The following is a 13,184-nucleotide window of genomic DNA, read 5'->3' on the forward strand; positions in this document are numbered from 1 at the left end:
AAAACAATATGTCTCAGTGAGAATTATAATTCTCTGATGAAAATTGTTGAGACAGGGGTACAACAGGGATCAATTCTTGGAGCATTCTTTTACATGATTGCGGTCAGTGATTAACCACATCATTTTCCCTGAGCTATGATCTGCTATGGTAATGATACAATGATAATTGAAAATCATCAAGACAGCTCACTATTACTAGAAATGTCACTGGAGTTACTTGATGCTGCCGTGAAATGATTCTACTCTGTCAAAATTATGTTTAACCCCTGAAAAGAACCATCATTTTCTGTTAGAACTATTGAATGATATAGAAAATAGCATGATTAAACTTCTAGGATTCCATATTGACACCAAACTGACCTGGGGAGAACATATCAGTTATATCTGCAAAAAAAATTTCAAGGGTAACATACCAGATATGGAAACTGAGAGATTTAGTTACGTCAGAATATATAAGACTGACTTATTCTGGACTGTTCCAGTCTCACATTTATTATGGACTGCTCACATGTGAGCACTGTACACATATAGGTGATATATTGAAGATAAAAAAGAAAAAACTCATAGGAGAAATGTATAGGGTTGAACAAAGAGATCATTGTCGACCTATACACCAGCACAGCACAAAGGGAAAAATTAAAATGGGTATTCCAAGAGACAGACTGGTAAAAGTGAGGAAAGCACCAGCTCCTGAATAACAAGTGATTTGTATTTTGTTGTGTTATGGACAGCAGATGCACATTAGCCTTTACCGTTTTGACAGGTCCATAATAAAAATATGTTGAATTAAGAACTGTTGCTTCATTGCGTCAATAAAGTAGGGTGTAATGGAAAATACTGAAAAATTGGTGATCCTGAAAATAATAAGGAGTACAAAGTCCTGTGATACTATACAAGGAAATATGGTGACTACACATCAAGATGACAGACGAATTCAGATGGAAATGCAGCTGGTACGTCTGCAAGATATTTGCAGAAACAAGTATATAATTAAGCACCATGAGTGACAAAACACACCATAGATTTGGCAAACAATAGACAATAGGAATAGGATGAGATAAATCTTAGTCCAAGGATGAAGTTACAATTTCTGAAATTCCTTTTGGGGGGGATTGAAAGGCAGAGTTATGGTTCATTGCATGGGATTTAGCATTTGTGCGTAACAGTAACAGTGTTGCCTTATTGCCTTAATGATCACACACAGTTTGCGATAACAGTGAAGTTTCATGCCCAGGCAGGCCCAATAGCCACAGATACTATATTGAAGTCTTCTGAAGAATGGCAGTATCTATACTTGAGAGCAGTGCTAATCAGCCAGTTGCACAAATCACTGGAACAACACATACGACATGCATTGATCCGTAGTGAATGTACTGGGGATAGAACTCCTTCAGTGGGTAGGAAATGTCTGACAGCATTACGGTGTATGTAGTTGGTGCAATTCCCTGTCGCAGTGAAGATGGCTGTAGTGATGTGTGAGAACACTGGCATTAATTATTTAATCATACTAACAAACATGGTGTATTCACCAATAGACCAAGCAAGTGGATCGATGGCGATGAAGATTGCCAATGAAATTGACTCACGGGAGGCAGCTGCTATTCGGAAGAAGCAACAAATAGACATTAGTAAGTAGCTTATCTGTTTGAAAATCCAAAGAGGTGCACTGTAAGACCAGGTGTTGGTAATGAAAGTGGACAAGAGGACACCCTCCCCCGCTGGAGTGAAGAATATAGGAAGAGAATGTTTCAGAAAAATCAAGCAGGTGAGCAAAGGAAACTAGAGTGGCAACAAAATACAGTATGTTGTTATCACAGATGTTTTGGTGAGCAGACCAAAAGGGGTACACCCATACATACCTGCACGAATAGTCTCAGTGACAGGCTGAAAAACTCTGGAAAAGTACCAAGTTAAAAAGTAGAAAGTGACACGAGTCCTGAAAAAGTCAACAATCATTCGAACAAAGTTCAACAGACAACATCAAAATTAGTCCAGTAATCAATGACGACTCACCCATATCCACAAAGAGCCAGTCAAGCCTACTTATGTTGTTGTGACAGCTGTATGTAAGATACAGAAAAGCAAGTCATTGCTACCTAGTCGACTCGGGTCAGATGTGAGCATGTTACCAGTTGACCAAGATAAGAATGCAATGACTGCCATAGCCATTCATCATAAAGCAGCCAACAGAGTATCCATAATGACATATGGAAATTGTGAAGTGGAAGTGGACCTGGGCTTTGGCACGAAGTGGCTAAGTACTAATTAATTGTTTGTGTATATTGGTTTATTTAGGAACTTTAGTAGTCTTCAACCGGTGTTCTTGGGAACTGTTTTCAGCTTCGTTACTGTGTCATTAGACATTTGATTCTCTTTCTGTATTAGTCTTTTGTTATATGCACATTTGTTGTTTATTAATACTGTTAATAATAGTAGTTACTTCTCTTGTAGAGTATGTTTGTGATTATTGTAGTCAGGTTTTTAACATCTTCTTATTGTAGTAGCAGAACTTAGAAAAAGTAAAATTTTACCATGAGTGAGAAGTGTGGGCTTTGCCATAGGTTCGTGAGTAGTGGATTGTGGTGTGAGACTTGTTCGAAGTATTTTCACTGTGGGGAATGCAGTGGGGAAGTCAGTGGGCATTCTGGTGAGATCCTCTCCTGGAACTGCAGGTTATGTAGCAAGAGTAAGTTGATAGAGGAGCAGGAGCGTAAGATCTGTGCCCTTCAGGTGCAGTTGAAAAACGCACAGGAGGAGCTAGATAGGATGAGGAGGGAGAAGGGGGTTGGGGAATGGGAGCTGGCTGTTGGCAAGAGATCTGCTAGGAGAAGAAGATTTTTCAGATAGTTTTACTATTGGTGTTTACAATAGATGTGACCAACTGTCAGAGTCTAGTGGAGAGGAATCTCTAGTAGCTGTAGATGTAGGAAGTATGCAGCAGACCTCAGTAGTTACTGTGCCTAGAACAGTTACAAAGTCGAAGAGGAAGAAGAAGGTTCTGCTGTTAGGTAGTTCTCATGGCAGAGGTGTAGGCCAGCAGTTGCAGGAAGTGCTGGGGAGTGAGTACCAGGTCACCAGCATGGTGAAGCCTAATGCAGGGTTGGCTCAGGTGACTGTTAACATAGGGGGGTTATGTAGGGATTTTACTAAAGAGGATCAGGTAGTGATTGTAGGTGGGGCTGGTAATAGTATTGATAGGGATGGGGAGTATAACATAGATGGTGATCTGGAAAAGATAGCCACTCAGACTGGCAACACGAATGTGCATTTCGTGGAACTGTTTCATCGTCACGATCGGCCTCATCTTAATACAGCCGTCAGGCGTAATAACATGAGACTTGGGGGTGCGCTGATGACAGAAAGCATGGGTCACATTTCAGTGGTGTCGGTGGAGTCTGTCAGCAGGGCGGGTTTCACTAGACATGGCCTGCACCTCAACAGGTATGGGAAGGGGAGGTTGGCAAAGCTTATAGGTGACAGCATAGGTGGGGTTGGTGGGATCACTCATGGGAAAATTCCTGCAGTAGTGGGTGTTAGAGCTGCACCTTTTTTAGATTGAAGTCAGCTGATAGGTATTCCTGCTTAAGGGAAGTCTCTCTAACAAGGGAATCACTTTTGACAAAGCTTAGGTATCCGAGTAATGAGGGAATTAGTATATTTCATCAAAATATACAAGGTATTAGAGATAAAGTTAGTGAACTGCTCATAGATGTTGACTCTGAAATTATTGGTAAATCTGAACACTTCTTAAATAAGGAGATAATTCAGAGACTTCCTTTACCAGGATACAGGTTGGCTGGCAGCTTTTTGAGGAGCTCTTTGCGGTGTGGGGGAGTAGCCATGTATGTGAAAAACGGCATCCCATTTGAGTCAATTGATGTTTCAAAGTGCTGCACTGAAAAGGTGTTTGAATGTTGTGCAGGTGTGGTTAAATTTTAACGGAGCTAAACTTCTAACTGTTGTTATTTATAGATCCCTAGACTCCGATTTCACAACATTTTTGCTAAAGCTAGAGGAGGTTCTTGGTTCACTTTATAGGAAATACAAAAAGTTAGTTATATGTGGTGACTTCAATATTAATTGTATAAGTGATTGTGCAAGGAAGAGGATGCTGGTAGACCTCTTTAATTCATATAATCTTATGCAAACCGTATTCTTTCCAACGAGAGTGCAAGGGAACAGTAGAACAACCATAGACAACATTTTTGTTCATTTCTCGTTACTAGAAGGGCATTCTGTTAGCAAAAACGTGAATGGCCTTTCAGATCATGATGCACAAATTTTAACTTTAATAGATTTTTGTGCTGCAACACGTGTTAAATATAGTCATCAGCTGTTCAGGAAAGCTGATCCAGTTGCTGTGGAGACCTTTGTAAACCTTATAAAGGAACAAGAGTTGCAAGATGTTTATAGCGCTGATACAGTAGACGATAAATATAATGCTTTTTTCAAGACTTTTCTCATGCTCTTTGAAAGTTGCTTTCCGTTAGAACGTTTAAAACAGGGTACTAGCACAAACAGGCAGCCTTGGTGGCTGACTAGATGGATAAGAATATCTTGTAGAACAAAATGGCAATTATATCAAAATGTTAGAAACAGTCAAAATCTAAATGCAGCAGCCCATTACAAACAGTATTGTAAGGTGCTTAAAAATGTTATTAGGAAGGCAAAAAGTATGTGGTATGCAGATAGAATAGCTAAGTCTAAGGATAAAATTAAAACCATATGGTCAGTCGTAAAGGAAGTTGCTGGTCTGCAGAGACAGGTCGAGGATATAGAATCAGTGCGTAGTGGGAATGTCCGTGTTACTGATAAATCGCATATATGTACAGTATTTAATAATCACTTTCTGAATATAGCAAGTGAACTACACTCCTGTAAATGGAAAAAAGAACACATTGACACCGGTGTGTCAGACCCACCATACTTGCTCCGGACACTGCGAGAGGGCTGTACAAGCAATGATCACACGCACGGCACAGCGGACACACCAGGAACCGCGGTGTTGGCCGTCGAATGGCGCTAGCTGCGCAGCATTTGTGCACCGCCGCCGTCAGTGTCAGCCAGTTTGCCGTGGCATACGGAGCTCCATCGCAGTCTTTAACACTGGTAGCATGCCGCGACAGCGTGGACGTGAACCGTATGTGCAGTTGACGGACTTTGAGCGAGGGCATATAGTGGGCATGCGGGAGGCCGGGTGGACGTACCGCCGAATTGCTCAACACGTGGGGCGTGAGGTCTCCACAGTACATCGATGTTGTCGCCAGTGGTCGGCGGAAGGTGCACGTGCCCGTCGACCTGGGACCGGACTGCAGCGACGCACGGATGCACGCCAAGACCGTAGGATCCTACGCAGTGCCGTAGGGGACCGCACCGCCACTTCCCAGCAAATTAGGGACACTGTTGCTCCTGGGGTATCGGCGAGGACCATTCGCAACCGTCTCCATGAAGCTGGGCTACGGTCCCGCACACCGTTAGGCCGTCTTCCGCTCACGCCCCAACATCGTGCAGCCCGCCTCCAGTGGTGTCGCGACAGGCGTGAATGGAGGGACGAATGGAGACGTGTCGTCTTCAGCGATGAGAGTCGCTTCTGCCTTGGTGCCAATGATGGTCGTATGCGTGTTTGGCGCCGTGCAGGTGAGCGCCACAATCAGGACTGCATACGACCGAGGCACACAGGGCCAACACCCGGCATCATGGTGTGGGGAGCGATCTCCTACACTGGCCGTACACCACTGGTGATCGTCGAGGGGACACTGAATAGTGCACGGTACATCCAAACCGTCATCGAACCCATCGTTCTACCATTCCTAGACCGGCAAGGGAACTTGCTGTTCCAACAGGACAATGCACGTCCGCATGTATCCCGTGCCACCCAACGTGCTCTAGAAGGTGTAAGTCAACTACCCTGGCCAGCAAGATCTCCGGATCTGTCCCCCATTGAGCATGTTTGGGACTGGATGAAGCATCGTCTCACGCGGTCTGCACGTCCAGCACGAACGCTGGTCAAACTGAGGCGCCAGGTGGAAATGGCATGGCAAGCCGTTCCACAGGACTACATCCTGCATTGCTGCGAAAGGTGGATATACACTGTACTAGTGCCGACATTGTGCATGCTCTGTTGCCTGTGTCTATGTGCCTGTGGTTCTGTCAGTGTGAGCATGTGATGTATCTGACCCCAGGAATGTGTCAATAAAGTTTCCCCTTCCTGGGACAATGAATTCACGGTGTTCTTATTTCAATTTCCAGGAGTGTAAATAGAAACCTAGTCCCAACAGGGAATCATATAGCGCTCTTAGAAAAAAGTGTTCCGAGACTGTTACCTGAAATGCTCCTCCATGATACTGACAAGAGGGAGATTGAGTTAATAATTAAATCACTAAAGACCAAGAACTCTCATGGATATGACGGGGTATCTAGCAGAATACTGAAGTATTGTTCTATGTATGTTAGCCCAGTTCTCAGCCATACCTGTAACTTTTCCTTTAGGAGTGGTCGTTTTCCTGACCGATTAAACTACTCGGTAGTGAAGCCACTTTATAAAAAGGGAGACATTGATAATGTTGACAATTTTAGACCTATTTCTATGCCATCCGTGTTTGCTAAAGTTATCAATAAGGTTGTATATACAAGGTTACTGGAGCATTTAAATTCACATAATTTGCTGTCAAATGTTCAGTTTGGTTTTAGAAATAGTTTAACAACTGAAAATGCTATATTCTCTTTTCTCTGTGAGGTTTTGGACGGATTAAATAAAAGGTTGCGAACGCTAGGTGTTTTCTTTGATTTAACGAAGGCTTTTGACTGTGTTGACCACAAAATATTACTGCAGAAATTGGACCATTATGGAGTAAGGGGAGTAGCTTACAACTGGTTCGCCTCTTACTTTAAGAACAGAAAGCAGAGGGTAATTCTCCGCAATATTGAGGGTGGTAGTGATATTCAGTCCCAATTGGGCACTGTTAAGTGGGGCGTTCCCCAAGGGTCGGTGCTGGGGCCACTGCTGTTTCTTATTTATATAAATATGCCTTCTAGTATTACAGGTGATTCAAAAATATTTCTGTTTGCTGATGACACCAGCTTGATAGCGAAGGATCTTGTGTGTAATATTGAAACAGTAACAAATAATGTAGTTCATGAAATAAGTTCGTGGCTTGTGGAAAATAATTTGATGCTAAATCACAGTAAGACTTAGTTTTTACAGTTTCTAACTCACAATTCAACAAGAACCGATATTTTGATCAGACAGAATAGGCATATTATAAGCGAGACGGAACAGTTCAAGTTCCTAGGCGTTCGGATAGATAGTAAGCTGTTGTGGGAAGCCCATGTCCAGGATCTAGTTCAGGAGCTAAATGCTGCTTTATTTACCATTAGAACAGTATCTGAAATAAGTGACACTTCAACAAGAAAAGTAGCCTACTTTGCATATTTTCATACGCTTATGTCGTATGGTATTATTTTTTGGGGTAATTCTTCTGATTCAAAAATGGTATTTTTGGCTCAAAAATGGGCTGTTCGAGCTATATGTGGTGTAAGTTCGAGAACCTCTTGTCGACCCCTATTCAAAAATCTGGGAATTCTGACATTGCCCTCACAGTATATATTTTCTTTAATGTCGTTTGTTGTTAGCAATATTAGCCTATTCCCAAGAGTTAGCAGCTTTCACTCAGTTAATACTAGGCAGAAATCAAATCTGCATGTAGAATGCACTTCCTTTACTCTTGTGCAGAAAGGAGTGCAGTATTCTGCTGCATCCATTTTCAATAAGCTACCACAAGAACTCAAAAATCTTAGCAGTAGCCCAAACTCTTTTAAGTCTAAACTGAAGAGTTTCCTCATGGCTCACTCCTTCTATTCTGTCGAGGAGCTCCTGGAAGAGCTAAAAAATTAAGCAAATTCCAGTGTTAGATTGTTGATTTGCTTCATTTAAACTTACGACTTGTCACCTGAATATGTTTTTTTTATCTTTCATTTTATCTGTTTCTAATATCGTGTTATAATTTCATGTATTGACTCGTTCCATGACCATGGAGACTTCTCCTTAATTTGGTCCCACGGAACAATAAATAAAATAAAAAAAAAAAATCTGTGTTCGCAGCCGTGGTAAAACCTGTATTAGATGCAGAATTCATAAGTCAGCAACAACTAGAGATAAATCTCAGCAAGGTGCAAATTAAAATGGATGAGGAAGTCCTAAGGGGTTCTGTAGATTAAGGTGCCATGTAAAACACGAGAGATGAGATCAAAAAGTAAGGGGAATTTTAGCAGAATCTATACATCTTATTTTAGTTTTGCCTTGTTGGTACAAATGTTCCTGATGCATGTGAAACACCCCCGAAGAACGCCCCTGGCATAAAGTGACATATCTTTGGACTCGATCATATTTGATTTATCTTTGTCTATGTTCTCTTGGCGCACTGCGTTTGTACTGCCATGTTGTATTTGCTTACTTCTGTGCTAAATAAATGTGTATTAGGTGTCTTAAGTGTGTTATTACCGCACTATGACACGTAATACCCACAGTGGTGTCCCAAACATTATTGTTGTGTGTTCATGAATTATTTTGTGTTTCTTTTCATCATTAATGGACTTCGTGTGCCAGTCCACATTGTCTTCGGCACAATGGACCTACCAATGTCTTTCTGTGCTAGTACCTCACACCCTATTAACTGTGCTTGCATATTTACAAGTGTACCTAATGTGCATTTAGTTAAAAGAGAACAATTACCTACGCCCAGTCATGACAACGTCCACTTAACCTTAACTGGCACAACATGGCCACCATCAAGTGCAACTATGCAGCAATGGCTGCTACATGGAGGGTGCACTCTGCTTAGTGACATTGTGGATGATAATCCAGTGAAGGACATTGTGGTTCATCCCTCAGCTACGCAGTCTACTTCGGTTTGGTTTGATGTGCCAACTAAGTTCAAGAACTGTAATTTGGACATTCCAATGCACGGAGTCTCGCATTCTTATATTCCTAACTCCGCAACGCTCCACTTGAACGCCATCTCTGTGATGCCGGTTGCCTCGACTGGTCTCCACGTCCATCGCTCCATGGTCACACCAAAATCGTCTTCCACCTGCTTTCATAACAGCACCGAACGTTCTGTCCACGCCGGTTACTGGATCAGACCCTCATGGCTGCACTATGACTTCATTTTGCCTGCTGTTGCAATGGCACTGGCTCTTACACACACACGCCGTGTTCACTATTGGGCCTGCAGTGGGGACAAATTGTGTCGTTGACTGCATCGGCTCACTTCACATCCTGTGCTGCTTGCGGCTGCCCTCCAATGCAGACCTCGGGGGATGCACCATCCACTGCTACTTTACTCCCGGTGTCGGGGGCTTCCTGCCCCCTTCACACAGATCTTCACCTATCAGTGTGCTGCACCAACATGTGTTACCTGGCAGGTTTCTTAATCTGCCTGCTTTGCGAAAGTACAATGCTAAGACTTGGTTCGCATTGGTGGATCACCTACTGGATATCCATGGGATTTTGGACGACGGCGCACATTTCATCTGCCTGGTGAGCCACCTCCATGCTCATCTGGACCTCATCAGTGATCTGCTCCTCTCACCACCTGTCTTGCCCAAATATTTAACGGTGAAGGCAATGCTCATCGAATGCCTTTCTCACCCACCAGTGGAGGCTATCCACTACATTATTCATGACGAGCACCTCAACGACCTCACACATTTGCAGCTTTGGTGGCAGCTTCGTGCATTAATTGATGATCAAGCACTACCAGACACCGTAATTTGGGCTTTGTGGATGGTCAAACTGCCGTCGGACCTACAACTTCACCTGCTATCTCACATCGCCGACCCTCTCGAGGTTCGCCTACGCATGGCCGACCACGCGTGCGCTATCATTCATCACTGACACTGCCTGTCACGGACGACATCTCCATTGCCATCAGTTGGCATGCCTGCATCTTCGGTTCCGCGTTCTGCCGGCAGAGGCCAGAACGCTCGCCTCAGCACCTCAGTGGCCTGTCAGGTGCTGCCACCTAGCAGCCCACAGGAGGTACTGCCTGCAGCCTCCCAACAACAGCTGACCCTGCCTGAGCAGGACTCCAAGCGGTCTCAAGCTGTGTGGTACCTCTGACGTAAAGTGCGGTATCTTTGTGGACTCGATCGTCTTTGATTTATCATTGTCTACGTTCTCTCGGCGCGCTACGTTTGTACTGCCATGTTGTATTCTGTTACTTCTGTGCTAAATAAATGTTTATTCGACGTCTAAAGTGTGTTATTACCACTCTACGACACGTAATAGCATTTTATGCTTTCGAAAAAGATGGATCAAAGAATTTACATTAAATTTTGCTTGAAAAATGGAATAAAGTACAACACTACATTCGAAGTGTTGACTGGCTTTTGGTGAAACTACTATGAGTAAATTAACAGTTTACGAGTAGTATAACTATTTCAAAGAAGTTGAGAATGAAGACCGGCCTGGACACCACAGCAGCACAGCACATCAATTTCTGATGACAGTGTGGAAGAAGTGAAAATAATTGTTCTGAAAAATCACTGAATTACCATTAGAGTGGCTGCCGATAATGTTAACAAACTCTTTAGTTCATGCCAACCAATTTTTTCATATGTTTTGGTCTTCAAATGTGTAGCAGCGAAGTTTGTTCCGAAATAGTTGAAATACGACGAATAACGACGTCATGTATATATAAATCACTCAGGACTTAGCTGATAACGATCCAGAACTTCTAAAGAAAGTTATAACGGGTGACAAAACATAAGCATACGGATATAATAACGAAACAGAGGCCCAACTGCAACTGCCTGAAGAGCCAAGACTGAAAAAAATTCAATAAGTTCTATATTATCATTTTTTTCTTCGAGTGCAATATGATAGTACATCATGAGTTCATGCCTTATGATTGTATAGTCAATAAGGAATACTGTCTGGAACTTACATGTCATTTGCATGAAGCAATCGAAAGAAAATGAACAGAACTGTAGCAAACCCACCCGCGGAAATTGTGTCACGATAATGCTCCTGCTCACACCACAGTGCTTATTCGTGATTTTTTTTTTGGCAAAAAAAAAAAAAAACCGTTATGTCATCTCAGCCACTGCAACATTGCCCTCTGTTACTTTTTCTATTTCCAAGACTGAAGAGAACCATGAAAGGACGTCGTTTTGCGACCACTGGTGAGATAAAAACAGAATTGCTGTAGTAGCTGAACACCATAACGAATAGTGAGTTCCAGAAGTGCTCCCAAGATGGAAAACGCTCTCACAGAAGTGTATTATACCTGAGAGGGATTGCTTTGAAGCAGACAAAGGTGATGTTGATGAATAAATAAAGATTCTATAAGAAAAACAGAAATTCCTGATACTTTTTGATCATTCCTCGTACATCCATACTGCGGTTCACTTATGCGGGAGAACATACAAGCAGGCAGTGAGTAAGTATGAAAACTGTTGCACAACACAGTCCATCATATTAACATGTCACCTGCCCAGCCAGTCTTTCAGTAGCTGAGGAGACTAGCACCTGATCGTTTCGATGCAGCAAAATCAGAGTTTGAAGAGAAGCTGCAACCAGGGAGTATACACAGTGCAGACAGCCTGTGGGCAACACCACTGCATCTAGTCAGGAAGAAAACTGGCACCTGGAGGTCCTGTGGAGATTACCACGTGTTAATGACACATATTATTACAGGCTGCTATCCTGTAGAGCATAAAAGGAATTTCACAAATTTACTGGTGGATGCCACAGTCTTTAGCGTGACAGGTTGTAAGAAAGCCTACAATCAGATACCAGCAGCGGAAGAAGACATACCCAAGACTGTGATGGTAGCTCCATTTGGCGTTTTTGAACATTTTTGTATGCCATTCAATTTTAAGAGCGCATGACAATCATTTGTAGATGAAGAATTCAGAGAACTCAATTTCTGATTTGTGTATCTCGTTGATATTCTGCCATTTTTCTAGACAATGGCACTGTATGAGGAACACCTCTGAACAGTGTTTAATAGGATAAGCAAATGCAGTACAACAGTACAAGAACCAAAGTGTGGTCTGTGACAAAAGCTAGTGCCATTCCCCAGGCAACCAGTTTTGGCAGTAGGGATTTGTCTGTCAAAAGGCAAGATCACATCATTAAAGACATATCACGCTCAATGGATTATCAACAATTAAAAAGATCTCTGGGAGTCGTGACCTTTTTGCTGTTGACATCTACTGTGAGCATCAGAAATTCAAGCACCACTGACAGCAACTCTGTCATGGACACTGGAAATGCTATGAGCCTTCGGAATGGTAAAAGCTATCCACCAAAAAACACTTTCCTTGGTCCATCAAGTTCATGATGCACTGAAAACGTTGGTAGCCCCTTGGGTATTTTCTCTCATAGACTAATGGAGGCGTAAGCCATGTGGAGTGCATACAATAGGGAGTTATTAGTCATTTATGAAGCCATGCTACACGTTTGCCTATGCATCGAGGTCAGGCCTTTCATAATCTTTACAGACCATAAATCTATAACATTTGCCTTTACCATAGTTTCCCATGACAGTTATCCCAGTTTGAGTTCATCCACCAGTTCGCCACAGGCATAAGGCACATAAAAGGGGCAGAGAATGTAGTAGCTGATGTCTCTCACAAATCGAAGCTATCTTATGCACAGTTTATTACAAGTCATTCACCACAGCACAGACTACTGATAGTTGCAGGAATATTAACAAAGTGTATCAACAGAGCTACAGCTGAAACAGATGCAGCTATTAGGGGCTAAAAATATGATTTGGTTTGATGTTTCCAAAACCAGACTAAAGTCTCTTGTGCCAGAGAGGTTAAGCAAAGTGGTTTTCGATACTATTCATAAGCTAGCCCACCTATATCATGCATAGCATGTCAGCAATTTAAAGGTGGGCAGACATGTGCACAATCTTGTGGGAGAGTTTCCGGAGGTGACAAGCAGGTACAGTACATATAGATATTGTGGGTATACTGCCTTCATCAGAAAGCTGTCGCTACATCTCTTCTGCAATACACAGATACACTCAGTGGGCAGAGGCAGACCAATCAGCGACATATGGACAGAGACAGTAGCAAGAACTAACACGTATGTCATGTCATTTGTTGCATGTTACTACAGATCAGGGGCGACTGTTTGAATCGACTCTATTCCTGGAGCTGTCCAAGTT

The sequence above is a fragment of the Schistocerca nitens genome, chromosome 10 (assembly GCF_023898315.1).
Source record: "Schistocerca nitens isolate TAMUIC-IGC-003100 chromosome 10, iqSchNite1.1, whole genome shotgun sequence".
In the NCBI taxonomy this organism is placed as follows: Eukaryota; Metazoa; Arthropoda; class Insecta; order Orthoptera; family Acrididae; genus Schistocerca; species Schistocerca nitens.